This window comes from Natator depressus, chromosome 6 (genome assembly GCF_965152275.1).
Source record: "Natator depressus isolate rNatDep1 chromosome 6, rNatDep2.hap1, whole genome shotgun sequence".
Taxonomy (NCBI): Eukaryota; Metazoa; Chordata; order Testudines; family Cheloniidae; genus Natator; species Natator depressus.
Window position 1 is genome coordinate 67,711,950 of NC_134239.1, and position 15,354 is coordinate 67,727,303.

Consider the following 15,354-nt stretch of genomic DNA (forward strand, 5'->3'; position numbering starts at 1 on the left):
AAACAGGAATTAAAAATCAATTCAAAGAAAAATAAGGAGCAGGGATATACTTCCCTTTGATAAAAATGAATCTGAGTATGGAAAAGTTAATATCCTTCTTATTTCTTTTGTTTACATCACATCATGACCCCTTCACTTTTGCCCTCTACCAGCAAATGGCGGTGGTGAAGAGAAAGGAAAGCAATGAAAGGGAATTATAAAACATCTGTTTTAATTAGGCTGGTTTCTTTTGTTTACATGCAGCTTTAAAAAAAAAAAAAATCACAATTCCATCCAAACATGCACTCCAATTGCCATTTTGGCCTATCATTTAACTCTGTGAATACGCTTTTATTTACCCATTAACTTCACTGACATCTTCCTCATTCCCTCCAAATATTTTGATACATTCTAGCAAAGGGCATGTTATAAAGAGAGAATGCCTCATGGGGTTGGAGGGTCAGAAAAGCAGCAGCTGCACCTCAGAGCAGGCTTTCAGACAACAGTTCTATACAGAAAACATTCTGTACTTTAAAAGGACGTGTCAATGTGCCCTACTGTCATAGTTTTTCTTATACCTTTTTGTAAACTCTGAAATTATTCAAGGTTTGCTTTCCAAAATGCTTCTAGGTTTTATTTTGGTTTTTGGAGGAAGGAAAGCAGCAGGAGATGGATTTTAAGAAAGCAGTGCTACAATGTACCAGGTTCTGAGCTCAACCCACAACAGCAAACCAACATAGGAAGCTCTGCATTTGTGACTCACCCCACTAGAACAAAATCAGCAGGCAAGCAAAGGAAAACAAATTATGTTAGGGAAACATTTGTGTTTCAAGCTTATTACAAACAATGATGAGGGAGAAAAAAAAGATTTTAGGAGTGACAACGTCCTTTCTAGCAGCTGCAGACAATTTAGAACAATTAGCACAAACCAGATCCTCAGTTTAACTTTTTAAGTGATGTTTCCAAAATAACTAAATTGAAATTTTGCCAAATCTTGCAAGATGATAACAACAACAACAACAACAAAAAAGGAGACTGCTGCAAAGCATCAGTTTCTTATCTCATAAATAGGGCCCTATCAATTGCATGATCATGAAAAACACATCACGAATCATGAAATCTGGTCTTTTGTGTGCTTTTACCCTAGATTATACTGGATTTCATGGGGGGAGACCAGGGTTTCTTAAATTAGGAGTCCTGACCCAAAAGGGAGTTACAGGAGGGTCACAAATTTATTTTAGGGAGGGATCGCGGCATTACCACCCTTACTTATATGCTGCCTTCAGAGCTGGACAGCCAGAGAGTGGCGGCTGCTGACTGAGGAACCAGCTCTGCAGGCAGCAGCACAGAAGTAAGGGTGGCAATACCATACCATGCCAACAACCCCCTTCTGCGCTGCTGCTGGCAGCGGCTCTGCCTTCAGAGCTGGGCTCCTGGCCAGCCACCGCTGCTCTCCAGCTGCCCAGCTCTGCAGGCAGAACCGCCACCACCAGCAGTGCAGAAGTAAGGGTGCCAATATCATACCATGCCACCTTACTTCTGCACTGCTGCCTTCAGAGCTGGGCGGCCAGGGAGTGGTGGCTGCTGACTGAGAGCCCAGCTCTGCACACAGCAGCGCAGAAGTAAGGATGGCAATACCATACCATGCCATCTTTACTTCTGCATGCATGAGCATGCAACATTTGGCATAGAAGAGAAACCAGCCCATAAACTGGGTTATTGTGGGCAGGAAAGGGGTAGGAGGGAAGGCACAGCCATTTATACGTACGGGAGAATACCACAGTGCAGCATTACACTTCAGTAAAAGTAGGTTTCTGCCATTTGTTTCCTCTAATTAGCTAATGTTTGTAAACTGTATTGAAGTTGAGAAGTGCTGTCAGAGCCAAATAGTATTATCTGTCATCGTAAGAAATAACATGATGTGAATAAGATTGTGAAGCCTGTGGTGGGGCATGCACACGTAGAAGCAAAGAGCTTAAGAGCACTGTATGTTCTGAGACTACATGAAGTTAGAAAGCTCTTTGCTATTCTTTTCCTGTGGAAATGGGTTAACACTTCTGCTAATTGTAAGGGCTTAGAGCTATTTTAGGCTCTTCTGTTTGGAACTGTCAGGAAAGGCAGTTGCTAGCAACAGAGAGAAATGTTTACTCCAGCATGCAGGATTTGCAGATAGCTCTACAGTCAGAATGGCACAGAGCTGGCCAAAATGCTCTCCTTACGCTTGCACTCACATAGCTGACATAGCCATACTTCTTTCACTCAGAGTTTCTTCCCAACCGCAAATAAGTCAGCTGTGGAATTGGACATGCCCAGCAGATATGACCAAGTCACTGTGCCTTTTTCCACTGAGAAAAATACATGCCTGACTTTGCAGGACTGCAGCAGGAAGATATACTGCAGGGTAAATCTTTGTCCCTTCTTGACCTTTCCTGTCATCTGGGTCAAGAGTAAGAAGCAAGACAGACCTGGGTGTCCACACTGCATGGAGAATCACAGTTTGACTGCTGATCAGATTCCTTTCCCACACAGGGCTTTGTGGAGGTGACAGAATGTCCTCTGAGGAGTGAGGAGGGAAAGCTGGGGTAACTGTATTTACCATTACTATGAGAGTCCTACTCATTGATATGGATCCAAAATTTCATTGCTGTTAGTCCACAGTAGAGACACGCTTCCAATCATCAGGTAGGCATTAGTTGTTGTTGTGTGGGACTGAGGTTAGGGCAATGGCTGCATAGCTAAAAGCACAGAACAGGTGTCAAGAGATCTGGGCTCTATTCCCAGCCCTGCCACAGACTGTCATCTCAAGTAATCATTTCAACCCCACTCCTCCATTGGTAAAACAGAGATAATACCTGTCTCACATGGATGTTGTGAACCTAAATACATTTATGTTTATAAAGTGCTTTGAAATCCCCAGTTGAAAGGGGCTATTATTTTTTATAGCACCCACAAGTATGCTAGGCACTTTATAGTATAGACAGGGATTATTCCCCAGAGTTTACAGTCTAATTTTAGATGTGATGCAACAAGTTGGGGGTAATCAAACAATAGGGAGTAGACAGGTGGAAGGACAAAGGTTACACTAGTAAGATCAAACAGGTGCTCATTAGTCATATGTGTATCTTACACCAGGTCTACACTAGAAAATCATATGGTTTCAGCAATTGGTTTAGCTGAACCAACACTGGACACAGTTTGTCTGTGCCTACACTTACAGATAGATAGCGGCCACCACTAATTCAGCCATCATTTAGCAAACAACTGCTAAAATTGGTGCTGTTTCCAAGAGTAGAAAAGGTTGTAGTGGTTCAGTTGTATTTTCTAAAACTGTTACATAAATAGTGTAACTTTTTTAAAGTACTGTGGGAAAAAAGTCTGAAGGGATTTAGCTGACATGAGGGTAGTTGCTGGTAGACTACAATGTTTGTGGGAAATGTAGACAAAGGATTATCAAGGCTGTCACTTTCAGTAGAGCAAAGGAGTGAGCGAGTGATGCAGTAAGGGGCAAGGTCAGGTAGAATATTGAATTGGGCAGTGCCTATGATGTGGTCAGGTCAACAGGTAAGAAACATTGTTTCAGTAATTGCAGTTTAAAAGCTGTGTTTTAGATGGGCAACTAGCACTGTTGAGGGCAGATTATTAAGAAGTGAATGCTACAAGTTTTAAGCCTTGAAGGTATCTTCCTGGCTATAGATTCAGAATTCCCCACTTCCTCAACACCCAAAACAACCCCCTTCCCCCAACGCACACACCTTAAGGTGGGGAGGGAGTACACTAGAGGAAGAAAAGAGCAGGTCGTTGGAACCAAAACTATCAAAAGCAAAGCAAAATTTTTGACCTATTCTGCAGCAGCTAATTTGTGTCCTTATTAAACCACATTCTGAATCAACACACCAAAAACTGTGCAAAGGCAATATCGGCCTCAAACTTATTCAGAAAGTCAGAAGTTTCCTGCAAAATGGACTTACACAAGTGCCAGCAGAGAAAGAAACCACTTGCCCTGCACTTACCAATATTTCAGGAAAGAGTAACATTCTTTACAATTGCATTTGGAACAAATTTTCTCCTGCGTGCAAGCCTTTGCAAAAAGTTTTAAATCAAGTATCAGAGTGGATAAAAATCAATGATTTAAAAAAAAAAATTTTTTAATCAGATTTTTATTTAAATCGAATTTTTTTGATAAAATGCTTTTTGAGGAAAAAACCTATCCAAAGATAGTTTTAATTAAGATACACTATAGCTCAAAGATATCTCATCATGGAGTAAGAATTAGAATTTATAATCCCATAGTATGAGACAATATATTCATGTAATGTTTAAGAAAAGTTTTGTAAATGAGTTCCAATAGTTCATGGATTAGAGACCCAATCTTATGTGGTTCCAGGGGCTTCTATATAGATTATTTAGGTTAATCTTTCTAGCTACCCAATGGAGCTCAGTGCTCCGTCTAGAAGATACCATCAGAGATGCTTACTTTTGCAGTTCTCAAACTGGGATGTGTGTCTCCAGAGATAACATGCTTGTTAACAGCAACAATGTTTTTAAATAACTAATATATAGAGGTGAGAAATAACGGACCTCAACCCTATTGTCCCACTGCAAATGTGTGTACACAGAGTCAATCCCTTACCTCTCTCTAAAAGTGCAAACTTTCAAAAAGTTCAATGAATAGAAGACTGTTGGGGGTAGAACAGATCCGGACAAGGAGAAGTAGTCTGGAGATAAATGTGAGAAGGGAGGGACAGACAGTAGAAACAAAAGTGAAACTGTTTGAGTAGCATATTCAAGAAGACTTGAGGTCTTTCTGAATGTAGCCTTCATTGATTTGAGATCTACTAGACACTAGAAAGGAAAACCTATAATGGCAGCAGGCCGTAAAAGAGACCCAGTTTGGGAATATTTTAATGAAGTTCCTCTGTCTGTGGATAAGACAGGCATGCGTGCAAAATGCAAACAGTGCAACAAAGAAATGCAAGGCCTGGTGGCCCAAACGAAACAATATCATGAGAAGTGTTCCTTCACAGGAGGAAGCTGCATTGAAGATAATGAAAGGAACTTGTCTGAACATGCAGGATCTTCAGGTTGGTAAACTTTTTAATTTCGTACTTCTTTCTTAAGGACTAGCTGTCTTCCTTCTGGACTATTCTTGAATTCTCATGTTTGAGCAAAAAATATAGTTGTTACTCTATGATACTATCGTTTTAGATGCAGTTGTGATAAAAACTAAATAGCTGAAATAGGCAGATCTTCCTTTTATAATTTCACCTTTAAAGTAGTACTGAGTGTCAGTGAATGCAATGAGTAATACTAAATGAGCAGTATGGTAATAATAATTAAATAACTGCATTGACTTTATTTGTTTAGGAGAATCCATCCTCAACATACAGGATTGTGAAGAATATCCACCTTCGAGATCACCATCATTTTCTCTAGTTTCAGAGTTATCTGCCAATGATAGCGTTTCAGTCACATCATGTATGTCACATAGCCACAGTATATCACCTGGAGCAAAAAGAAGAAAAAATCTCCATCATCTGGAAACAATCAACCAGAGATAAATTTGTGATAAGAACCAGCAGATTACAAAAAGAGGTAATTGATGAAAAAATTACCTGGTTTGTTTATACAACAAACTTTCCTTTCCATATGATTGAGAACCCACACTTCATTAACATGGTTCAGTCATTAAGACCAGGATACAGTCCACCCAACAGAGCAGATTTCACAGGCAAACTGCTGGATAAAGTGTATGAAAGAGACATTGAGCAGTGTGCAAAAGGTCAAGAGGGTGAAATTGTTAACCTGAGTCTTGATGGGTGGAGCAACGTCCACAATGATCCTGTTGTATGTGCTTGTGTGACAACAGAAGAATGGAATGTCTTCCTTACAGAAAGAATTGATACAAAAGGAATTGCACACAGGTGAATACTTACAAGAAGTAGCAGTAAAAGCTATAACAAACTGTGTAAAAAAAAATTCAAATGTCTAGTATGCAGCTTGGTCACAGACAATGCTGCAAATGTATCCAAGATGATAAGACATTTAGAAGAGAGTCCCAAGCTAACAACATACGGTTGCACTGCTCATCTGATGCACCTCCTAGCCAAATACTTCAGTGTTCCAGAAATAAAGGCTAATGTTGTTGAAATTGCAAAATACTTCCGTAACAACCATTTTGCAGCAGCTGCTCTGAAAAAAGTGGAGGAACCAAGCTAACTCTCCCACAAAACGTGTGATGGAACTCAGTAGTGGACTGTGTTGAGCACTAGATCAAGAACTGGCCTAATCTGATCACAGTTTGTGAACAAAATCATGAAAAAAATAGATGGCACTGACACAGCCAAAGTTCTCAACATTGGGCTTAAGAGAAATGTTGAACACATACCGAGTACCCTGAAGCCTATTTCTGTAGCCTTGAACAAAATGCAGGGAAATAGCTGTGTTATTGCCGACGCTGTTGAAATTTGGAAGGAACTGAGTGAGATCTTAAAAAGAGAAATATGCAATGACAGAGCTGAATCACAAGCATTAAAAAAAACAAATGGGACAAGCACTATCTCCCGTTCATTTTCTTGCAAATATTCTCAACACTCGGTACCAGGGTCAAACCTTAACTGCTGAAGAAGAGGAGTTGGCTATGACATGGACATCCAGCAATCATCACTCCATAATGCCAACTATAATAAACTTCAGAGCTAAGGGTGAAGCATTCAAGAAATATATGTTTGCTGATGATGTTTTAAAGAAAGTCAAACAAGTGAAGTGGTGGAAGTCACTTAAGCACTTGGATTCAGAGACTGTTGATGTGATAATCTCACTTTTAAACAGCAATAGCTTCTTCTGCCGGTGTAGAAAGAATATTTTCTTCCTTTGGACCAATTCATTCCAAATTGAGAAACCGTTTGGGACCTGAAAAAGCAGGAGAGCTTGTTTTTCTTTTCCAGATTACGAACAAACAGGAAAATGAAGGTGAAGATGACTGAGTTAGCTGCAGAAACCAATATTTTAAGTTTTTAATGTTGACCTGGCTGACATAGTCTATTTAATTTTTGTTTTGTTTTTTTTTAAATATTATTTCATGTAACTATATTTTAATAAAAACAAACCTGATTTTAAAAAACTTGAATGTTTAACTAAATTCAAAAATTTATATGCTTGTTTTGTTAAAATATTATATTTGCTGTTGATGGGGAAAAAAAATCCAAAATACCTAATGTTGTTGTTTTAGTTAAATAAAACAATTTAAATGTCTATCTGGTGATGTTCTCCTCCTAATACAGCATGGCAAGAAAATCCTCCAAATGTTAATGATTAGCCTGTTGAATTGGAGATAGTTCACCTCCCAATGACTTCATAAATATCTGCTTCAATTACCTTTGGTAACTGAAATAACCAAACAATCATTCACTTTCTGATATAGCTATAAAACTAATCTGAAAAATTTTCAAAATAAATCACTTCAAAAATGTACAGTGTGTACCTTCTAAAAATGAAACCTACATCTATCTCTGAGTTGTGAAGAATATGTATTAAGGTTATAACAACCAACAAGAATGTACTTTTATGTAGAAATCCATGATTAAATCGAGTCTTCCTATCAATTTAATTTAAATCGAATCCACCCTGTCAAGCATGAGACTTAATTCTGCACATTACCCAAAATTATAACAATATTTTATCACAATCAAACTGGTACAACAGAAAAAAATAAAACATCCACATTCACCTATGTATGAGGGGAAATGTTGCAAGGGGTTACTCAGTTCATATTTGTAAAGCGCTTTGACATTTTATTCTGCACTTCCACAGCTCGATCTGTGGATTTTGAAACCATTTACAGACCATTTGTGAATTAATCCCTGCAACATCTTTGTATCGCTACCTCCATATTAGAGATGAAGAAAACTGAAGTACAGAGAAGTTAAGAGCTTGATTTTCCATGGTGCTAACTAAGCACACAATTCCAATTAAAAATCACAGGGAGTCACAGATCCTCCTCACTTGTGAATACCTCAATGACTTGGGCAAGATCACAGAGCAGCTTAGTGGACAAGCTGGCAATAGACTCCAGCACCTAGTTCTAATCATTAGACCACTTCCATGTAAAGCAGCTAAGTGTTATTATAATAAAAGTTCTTACATGAAAATTATATCATTTTGCAAACTGTAGACCAAAAAGGGATCAGTCATCCCATAAGGGGAACAAATTCCATTAGGACTTGATCTTGCTTTCACTGAAGTCAAAAGGAATTTTGCCAAGACTTCTATAGGAGCAGCAGGAGGCCCCTTTGCTGTCAATATGACCAACAATTTAGCTGAGTTAAAGGGATTTTTCACTAAACTAGATAAATACCCTTCATCTCACACAATATGCTAGTTTCTAGGTTAAACAGAATACTGTGTGTCTTTGGGGGAAAGTGAGCGAAGGGGATGTCCCACAAACACTGTATGAGCACTAATTGATTAAGCCTCACACCACACAATTGAGCAGGTAGGTAAATATTATTAATCCAATTTTTATAATGGGTAAACTGAGGCAGAGTGACTTGCCCATTGCTTCATAGTGAGTCAGTGGTAAAGCAGGGATTATAACTCAGGAGTTCCTGGCTCCCAACATCCACTGCTCATTCCTTCAGACCATGTTTGGAAGGCATCAGGAAGAGGAAAATCATCTATACTCTAATCATATGGACTAAAATCTAGAAAATAATATGGAAGCGTACAGTTTTAAAAAAAAAAAAAAATCTAGCAAGCTCATCCCACCCTTGAGAACATAAGAATGGCCATACCGGCCTGGACCAATGGTCCATCTATCCCAGTGTCCCATCTTCTGACAATGGCCAGTGCCAGATGCTTCAGAAGGAATGAACAGAACAGAACAATTATTGAGTAATCCACCCCATCGTCCAGTTCCAGCTTCTGTCAGTCAGAGGTTTAGTGGAATCCAGAGCATGGCATTGAGCCCCTAACCATCTTAACTAATAGCCACTGATGGACCTATCCTCCATGAATTTATCTAAATCTTTTTTGAACCCAGTTGTACTTTTGGCCTTCACAGCATCCTAGCAACAGGTTCCACAGGCTCGCACTGTGTTGCGTGAAGTAGTACTTCCTTATGTTTGTTTTAAACGTGCTGCCTATTAATTTCATTGGGTGACCCCTGATTTGTGTGTTATGTGAAGGAATAAACAACACTTCCTTATTCACCTTCTCCACAGCCGTCAAGATTTTATAGACCTCTATCGTATCTCCCCTTAATCGTTTCTTTTCCACCCTGAACAGTTCCAGTCTTTTTAATCGCTCCTCATAAGGAACTTTTCCATACTTTAACCATTTTTCTTACCCTACTCCAATTCTTTATATCTTTTTGAAGATGGGGCAACCAGAACCTCAAGGAGAATTCAAGTTATGGGCATACCATGGATTTACATAGTGGCATTATATTTTCTGTCTTATTATATATCCCTTTTCTATGGTTCCTAACATTGTTAGCTTTTTTGACTGCCACTGCACAGTGAGCAGATGTTTTCAGAGAACTATCCACAGTGACTCCAACATCTCTTTTCTTGAGCCGTAAGAGCTAATTTAGACCCCGTTATTGTACGTATAGTTGGGATTATGTTTTCCAATGTGTATTACTTTGCATTTGTCAACACAGAATTTCATCTGCCATTTTGTTGCCCAGTCACACAGTTTTGCTAGATCCCTTTATAACTCTTTGCAGTCAGCTTTGGACTTAACTATCTTGAACAATTTCGTACCACCTACAAACTTTGCCACTTCATTGTTTGCCTCCATCCAGACCATTTATGAATATGCTGAACAGCACTGGTCCCACTACAGATCTTTGGGAGACCCTGCTATTTACCTTTTGTGTAAATAATAGACTATTATGATAGCATCATACTGCTTCAATATAATTGCAACATTTTTCTTAAAAAAACCAAAACAAAAAACAAAAAAAAAAAACACACAAGCCTGGCTACTGCTATCTATAGAAAAGCTCTAACATCATGACAGCTCTCTGACCAGTACTTTAGACTCAGACTTTAAGGCCAGTAGGAACCATCATGATCATCTAGTCTAACATCCTGCACATTGCAGGCCACAGAACCTTGCCCGCCCACTCCTGTAATAGACCCATAACCTCTGCCTGAGTTACTGACGCCCCCAAATCATGATTTAAATCTTTGCAGGTCTGTTCTTCTATACTCCCTTTGTATTTTTTCCAAAAGCTCCCTCTCTGAAATTGCAGGCTAAAGGAAATGGCACCTAAAATTTTTGAGTGAATTTAGTGTTTATAAAACTAGCATTTATCAGGGTTCAGACACAGAGCAGGCTGACTTTTTTGCAACCTTACGTGTTGCTGCACTGCCACTGCACCTCATTCCTGAACTGTAGCATCCACTATTTTAGGTACTTACACAGCCTTCATCACCATTGTATCTGAGCACCTGAATCTTTAATGCATTTATCTTCACAACAGCTCTATAGGGTAAGGAAGTGCTATTATTCCCATTTTACAGATGGGAACTTAGGTACACAATTGCTAACTGACTTGCCTGAGATCACACAGGAAGTTTGCAGTAGAGCAGGGAACTGAACTTAGGTCTCTCAAGATTTAGGTTAGCACCCTAATCAGCAGACCCTCCTTCCTCTGTTATCCAGACCTAGACTTCACCCATAGCTCTGCTAATGTACCACAATGCTGGCTTGCAACACCTTTTTTATTCCAGCCTAGGGCCAGTGTTCAGCAGGGACTGTCACTTGTACTAAACTAAGGATACGGTAACACTGTATTGCAGATGAGACAGGTTTAGAATGGGTACTAGCAATTTCCTTTTGCCACCAATGGACCACAACAGACATACTAGGCTCTTAACAGAAGTAATGTACAGGGCACACACAGAGAAAGTCCTGTCACAATCCAGGAACATTAATTAAGTCCACCCCATAGGGCCACAGCTTGTGCACACAGCATTAATTATTCCAGTCTCTCCTCAGCAGGAACTATGCCTTAATTTTGTCTGGGCAGCCATATGTTCTATAGACCAATGTCAGATAATCTGACTGAATCCTTGTCATGAATGCATTTACAGTGTAAAGGTGCATTTTCACTTACCTAAAGTTAAAACTAATTTGTTTTAATTTATTACATTTAACAGATAGAAACACAGATCAAAACCATTTAGAGTGTAAGAAATGCACTTTGATGTTATTTAAGAAGGGATAAAAAAATTAGTTATAGCAAGATAGTGCTTCTGAGTGAGTGATCTAGCTTGACTGTACATTACCCTAAACTTCACCACCTACTTCCCTAAACCACTCCAGAAGACAGAATAGTTTCTCTCTCCCGACCCCACATTGCAACTGCAATCTTTGAAACACCAAAATACACAAACTAACTTCCAGGCCCCCACGGAACTGAGATATGTTAGAGCTGAACGTTTTTAAGAGTCCAGCGGTTCAGAGCCAAATATGTCCACCTCCATAATGAGACACTCTCAAACACCGGCCCTAATCATGTTCCCAAGCAAATGGCAAAATTCCCACTGATTTCAACAGGAACAGCCATCAGAGGAACTAATTTATTATTCTGGGAGTAGGAAATCATTGCAGTTATCTAACTTAAGCACTGGTTCACTTTAACCTTCCCCAGCTTGCGTCATATTTCTAACCATAAGTAAACTGGCTAGCAACAATTTTTAGGTGGTGGTAAACTGCAGATTATCCCATTGGCTGCTGCTCTGTCCTTATGGGATGCTGAAACCAGGCACCTTACATGCTAGTGTTGAGATATGAAAGTGATATTAAGTACTGAAATCAGTTTCCTTGCACAAGGTATCTAAAATTTGGATACAGGCTTGCAGTTACTGCAATCAAATACCTGGGTGCATGGAAATTTCAGAACCTGAGCCAGAAGCACTGACCTACAGAAAGCACAGAAACCTGTTCCAAGGGACTTGGCTACCGATCAGAAAACAAGCAAGGCATGACCTAACCCCCATTTATACATGCCAAAACCCACCCAGCTTGTCACACTTAAGAATCTGTACTCAAAAGGTCCAGAATTAGGATAGCAGGGTATATGGCTCAGAATTAAGATAAACGTGGTAGAGACTTGGGAGGCTGGGGATGAGGAAAATCTTGTACAGCTCTTACCTGTACTAACATAAGCCCTTTATGTTTGTTAACACTAAGTTTACTCTAAAATTTTAAGACAAAAAGAGGAGTATTAATTTTAAATTGCACACAGCAAGACTGCAGCAGCTGTCAAATAACGAACAACAGCAATGCAATTTGAACCACCTCTCTGCTTTCAAACCATACGCAACTCCCCACCCAAAAGGCAATTTACCACATTTCACTAAAATTAATATTAGCCAGAATTCTCTGTACCAAGTTTCCACACTAAAAAGGGAGTCTTCCTGTTGAGGCAGTCCATTAGCAGCGTTGAGCTGCGTAGCTGCACATACGCAGCTTGCATGCATTATACAGACAAAAAAATAAATAAAAATAAAAAGCAAACAAAGTTACCAAGCACTCAATCTCCCCATTTCCTCCACCCCCACCCCCCAGCTCCTTGCTGCAAACCTTCAGGCTTGCAAAAACCACAGCCATGATTCAAATAGCCTCTGTGGTGCTGATTCTAGCCTCAATCAGGAGCAAGGTGCAGGAGTGCGCAGGCCCTTTGGACCTTGTAAGAACCCTAGATTTCAATTTACCTCGTCCTAATATGAGACAGACACTGTCAGAATTATGCAACAGAGCGATTCCTCTCTCTCTCTTCGCTTCACTTCCCAAGAAAAGACAAAAAAGTGTTTTCCAGACCCGATCCTCAGGGCTCCCAGGAAAGAAGCAGGAAGTTCTCTTGCAATCAAGAATATCCCACGAAGTGGTCACTACTCAGCTCCCCTTCTGTGCACAAGCAAAGCGAAGTCCTGCACTGTACTTGGCCGAAATCTACAGCTCCTGTTTTTGATTCTCTCTCACCTCCAGTCCCACGATGCAGTGTCAGGATTGCATGGCTCTGACTCATCGGCTGAGCTCACAGCTTTAAAAAAACCAGCAAGGCGGTGGCGGCAGCGGCGAGGGAGGGCGCTTTCTCCGACCTAAAGGATTGCACAACTCCCAGGCAAGTCAACCAGAAGCACCCGCCTCCTAAACACACATGCACTATACAGAACTGAAACCAGCTCTTCCACTTCATCAGCACAACTGCCTAAGTCAGGAGCCATCTCTCTCCCGCTCCCTCCCTGCTCAAGCAGGCCTGGGCCACTCCCACTTCCCGTTGCCATATAAGGCAGTGAAAGGGTTTTAAAACCACCTAGCAACTCCACAGAGCTGGGGATTTCCAGCATATTTTAGCCCTACATAATAGCTTTCCCTTTCTCTCTCTCACATCTACTGTTTGATTTGCAAAAAAGCATCCAGTTAGCATCTCTTCAAACCACACCAGGAGGATGACTTTTGGAGAACATTGTTTTACCCACGAAGACTACACATCCAGTTTATCTTTCCACTGAGAAAACCTCTCTTCGCAATTTGCAATGTTCAAAATAGTTACATATGCATTAAACAGAAATTAAGCTATTACAACTGATAATTGGGGTGCATATCAGAGACAAAATATCCAGTAGGCCTTCTTCTGGCATGTTATGCTCACAAAACAATTCTGTTTACAAACTCTCCCCGTGCAGGTAGGCTAGGCAAGTGAAAAGACGTACATACTTGTGAGATAGATAAAACATGACGCGGTAGCATAGGAAATAGGACAGTGTCAGATCAGAGGTCTCAGCAGCTCTGCTGCTGACTCACTGTTTAAGTGCCTTACCTAAGAGTGAACACTTTGGCTCTCAGCACTGCCAACCCCAAGCATTCAAAAACATAAGTTGAGACCCCCAAATAATCGTGATACTGGCTTAAAAATCATGACAATTTAAAAATAATACAGTAGATACATTTTGGGTTGCTAATTTCCATTTGCCCTCTTGGTTTTGAGCTTTTAGTATACACTTGGGGCACATTTTTAAGCTTTTCTCAGCAACCATGAGGGCCAGAAACTCACTTAAAAAAATACAAAAGCCAAAATTCTCACAATCATTTGTCTCCAGGGGCTGAGGCTTTAAGAAAAAACATTAAATGTAAAATTGTGAACCTTGGCAAAACTGGTTTCCTGCTTTGTAAGACAGGTATATCAATAGACACCTATTTAGAGTGCTTTGAGATTTACACATGAGGAAAGCTAAGTAGTAATATTACTTAAGAATATGCTTTGAACCTGAAACTACTTTTAACTATTTTTTTGTGATTGATTAGATTGTATAGTGGCTAAGACTTTAAATAACTAATTGTTCTCTTTGTTTTTGAGTCCCCATGCCAATTTTTGTGGTTTTCAAAAATACATTTTCTTTTCCCTGTTGCTGTGTGAAAAATCCCAAACTACAGGAGAAACTGACTATATAAAGAAAACAGTGCTGTCAAAGACAGCAAATAAAACAATTAAAGAAATATTTGTTTTCTTTAATCTTAGGTGTGTTACTTGCAAGAACATTAGGGGAAAAATTCTGAGAAGAGTAATTTTTAAGTTGACCACGTCCCTTAAAATTCAGATTAGATTTATGCTGCATGGACCATTCCTGAACTACTGCCTTGCTAAAACCAGCCTGCTTTCTTTTGTTTAAGCACAGTCCTGGGCCCCAGCTCTGCAAGACGTTCCATGCACATGAACTCCTATGCTTGCATGATGCTCCACAATGGGGTTTTGTGCAGGCACATGGGCTTCCCTAAAGCAGCTTGCAGACTCAGGGCCTATGGCTGAAGAATCTGACATGTTTCCACTACCCCGATGTTTGTTTTGGGTATTTACAATTTGAGGTCAAGCACAGACAACAGCTCATTTCCACTACTGTTGCAATGTGCAAGAAGGCTGCAACCAAAAGCAGAGTGAAATGTCCTAGGATAGAATATTAGAAGGAAGAATGAACTAACTGCCTTGTGAACCTTGTAGTATGCTGGTTTCTGCAAGCACAGTTCATCTTGCACCTGCATTCTCCATTCCCTTTGCACATTCAGGACAACAATCCAGCATTTATTACCAAATGCCTTTGGTGCCCCAAAGAGATCATGGGAACAGAAATTGTTCCACAAGAGATGGCACAGCCTACCCAGTAACATTTTTCTGAAGTGCATACGCTACCACCTACAATTTCAAATGCAATTACAAAAGTATCTCCTCTAATTAATATATTTGCTTCCTTTCTTTGTGTGACATTATAGAACACCATAAGGGAAAAAAGCATCTCATGGAGTACCCTGTTAGGTACATATTATGATGTGAAGTACTGTACAAACAGAACAGAAAAATGGTCCCTG

At 39.9% G+C, this 15,354-nt stretch overlaps 1 protein-coding gene across 5 annotated transcripts in view; it reads right to left on the reverse strand.

Annotated features, from left to right (window-relative positions):
• Positions 1-15,354, reverse strand: part of MIDEAS (mitotic deacetylase associated SANT domain protein) — a 104,681-nt gene that overhangs the window by 35,513 nt on the left and 53,814 nt on the right. Inside the window, exon 1 of one of the 5 annotated variants that reach the window (XM_074955616.1) lies at positions 12,705-13,252. The exons of the other annotated variants lie outside the window; for them this stretch is intronic. The gene's annotated coding sequence lies outside the window, so the exon portion shown is untranslated. Of the gene's footprint in view, positions 1-12,704; positions 13,253-15,354 lie in introns of those variants that run through there. 5 annotated transcript variants of the gene reach the window in all.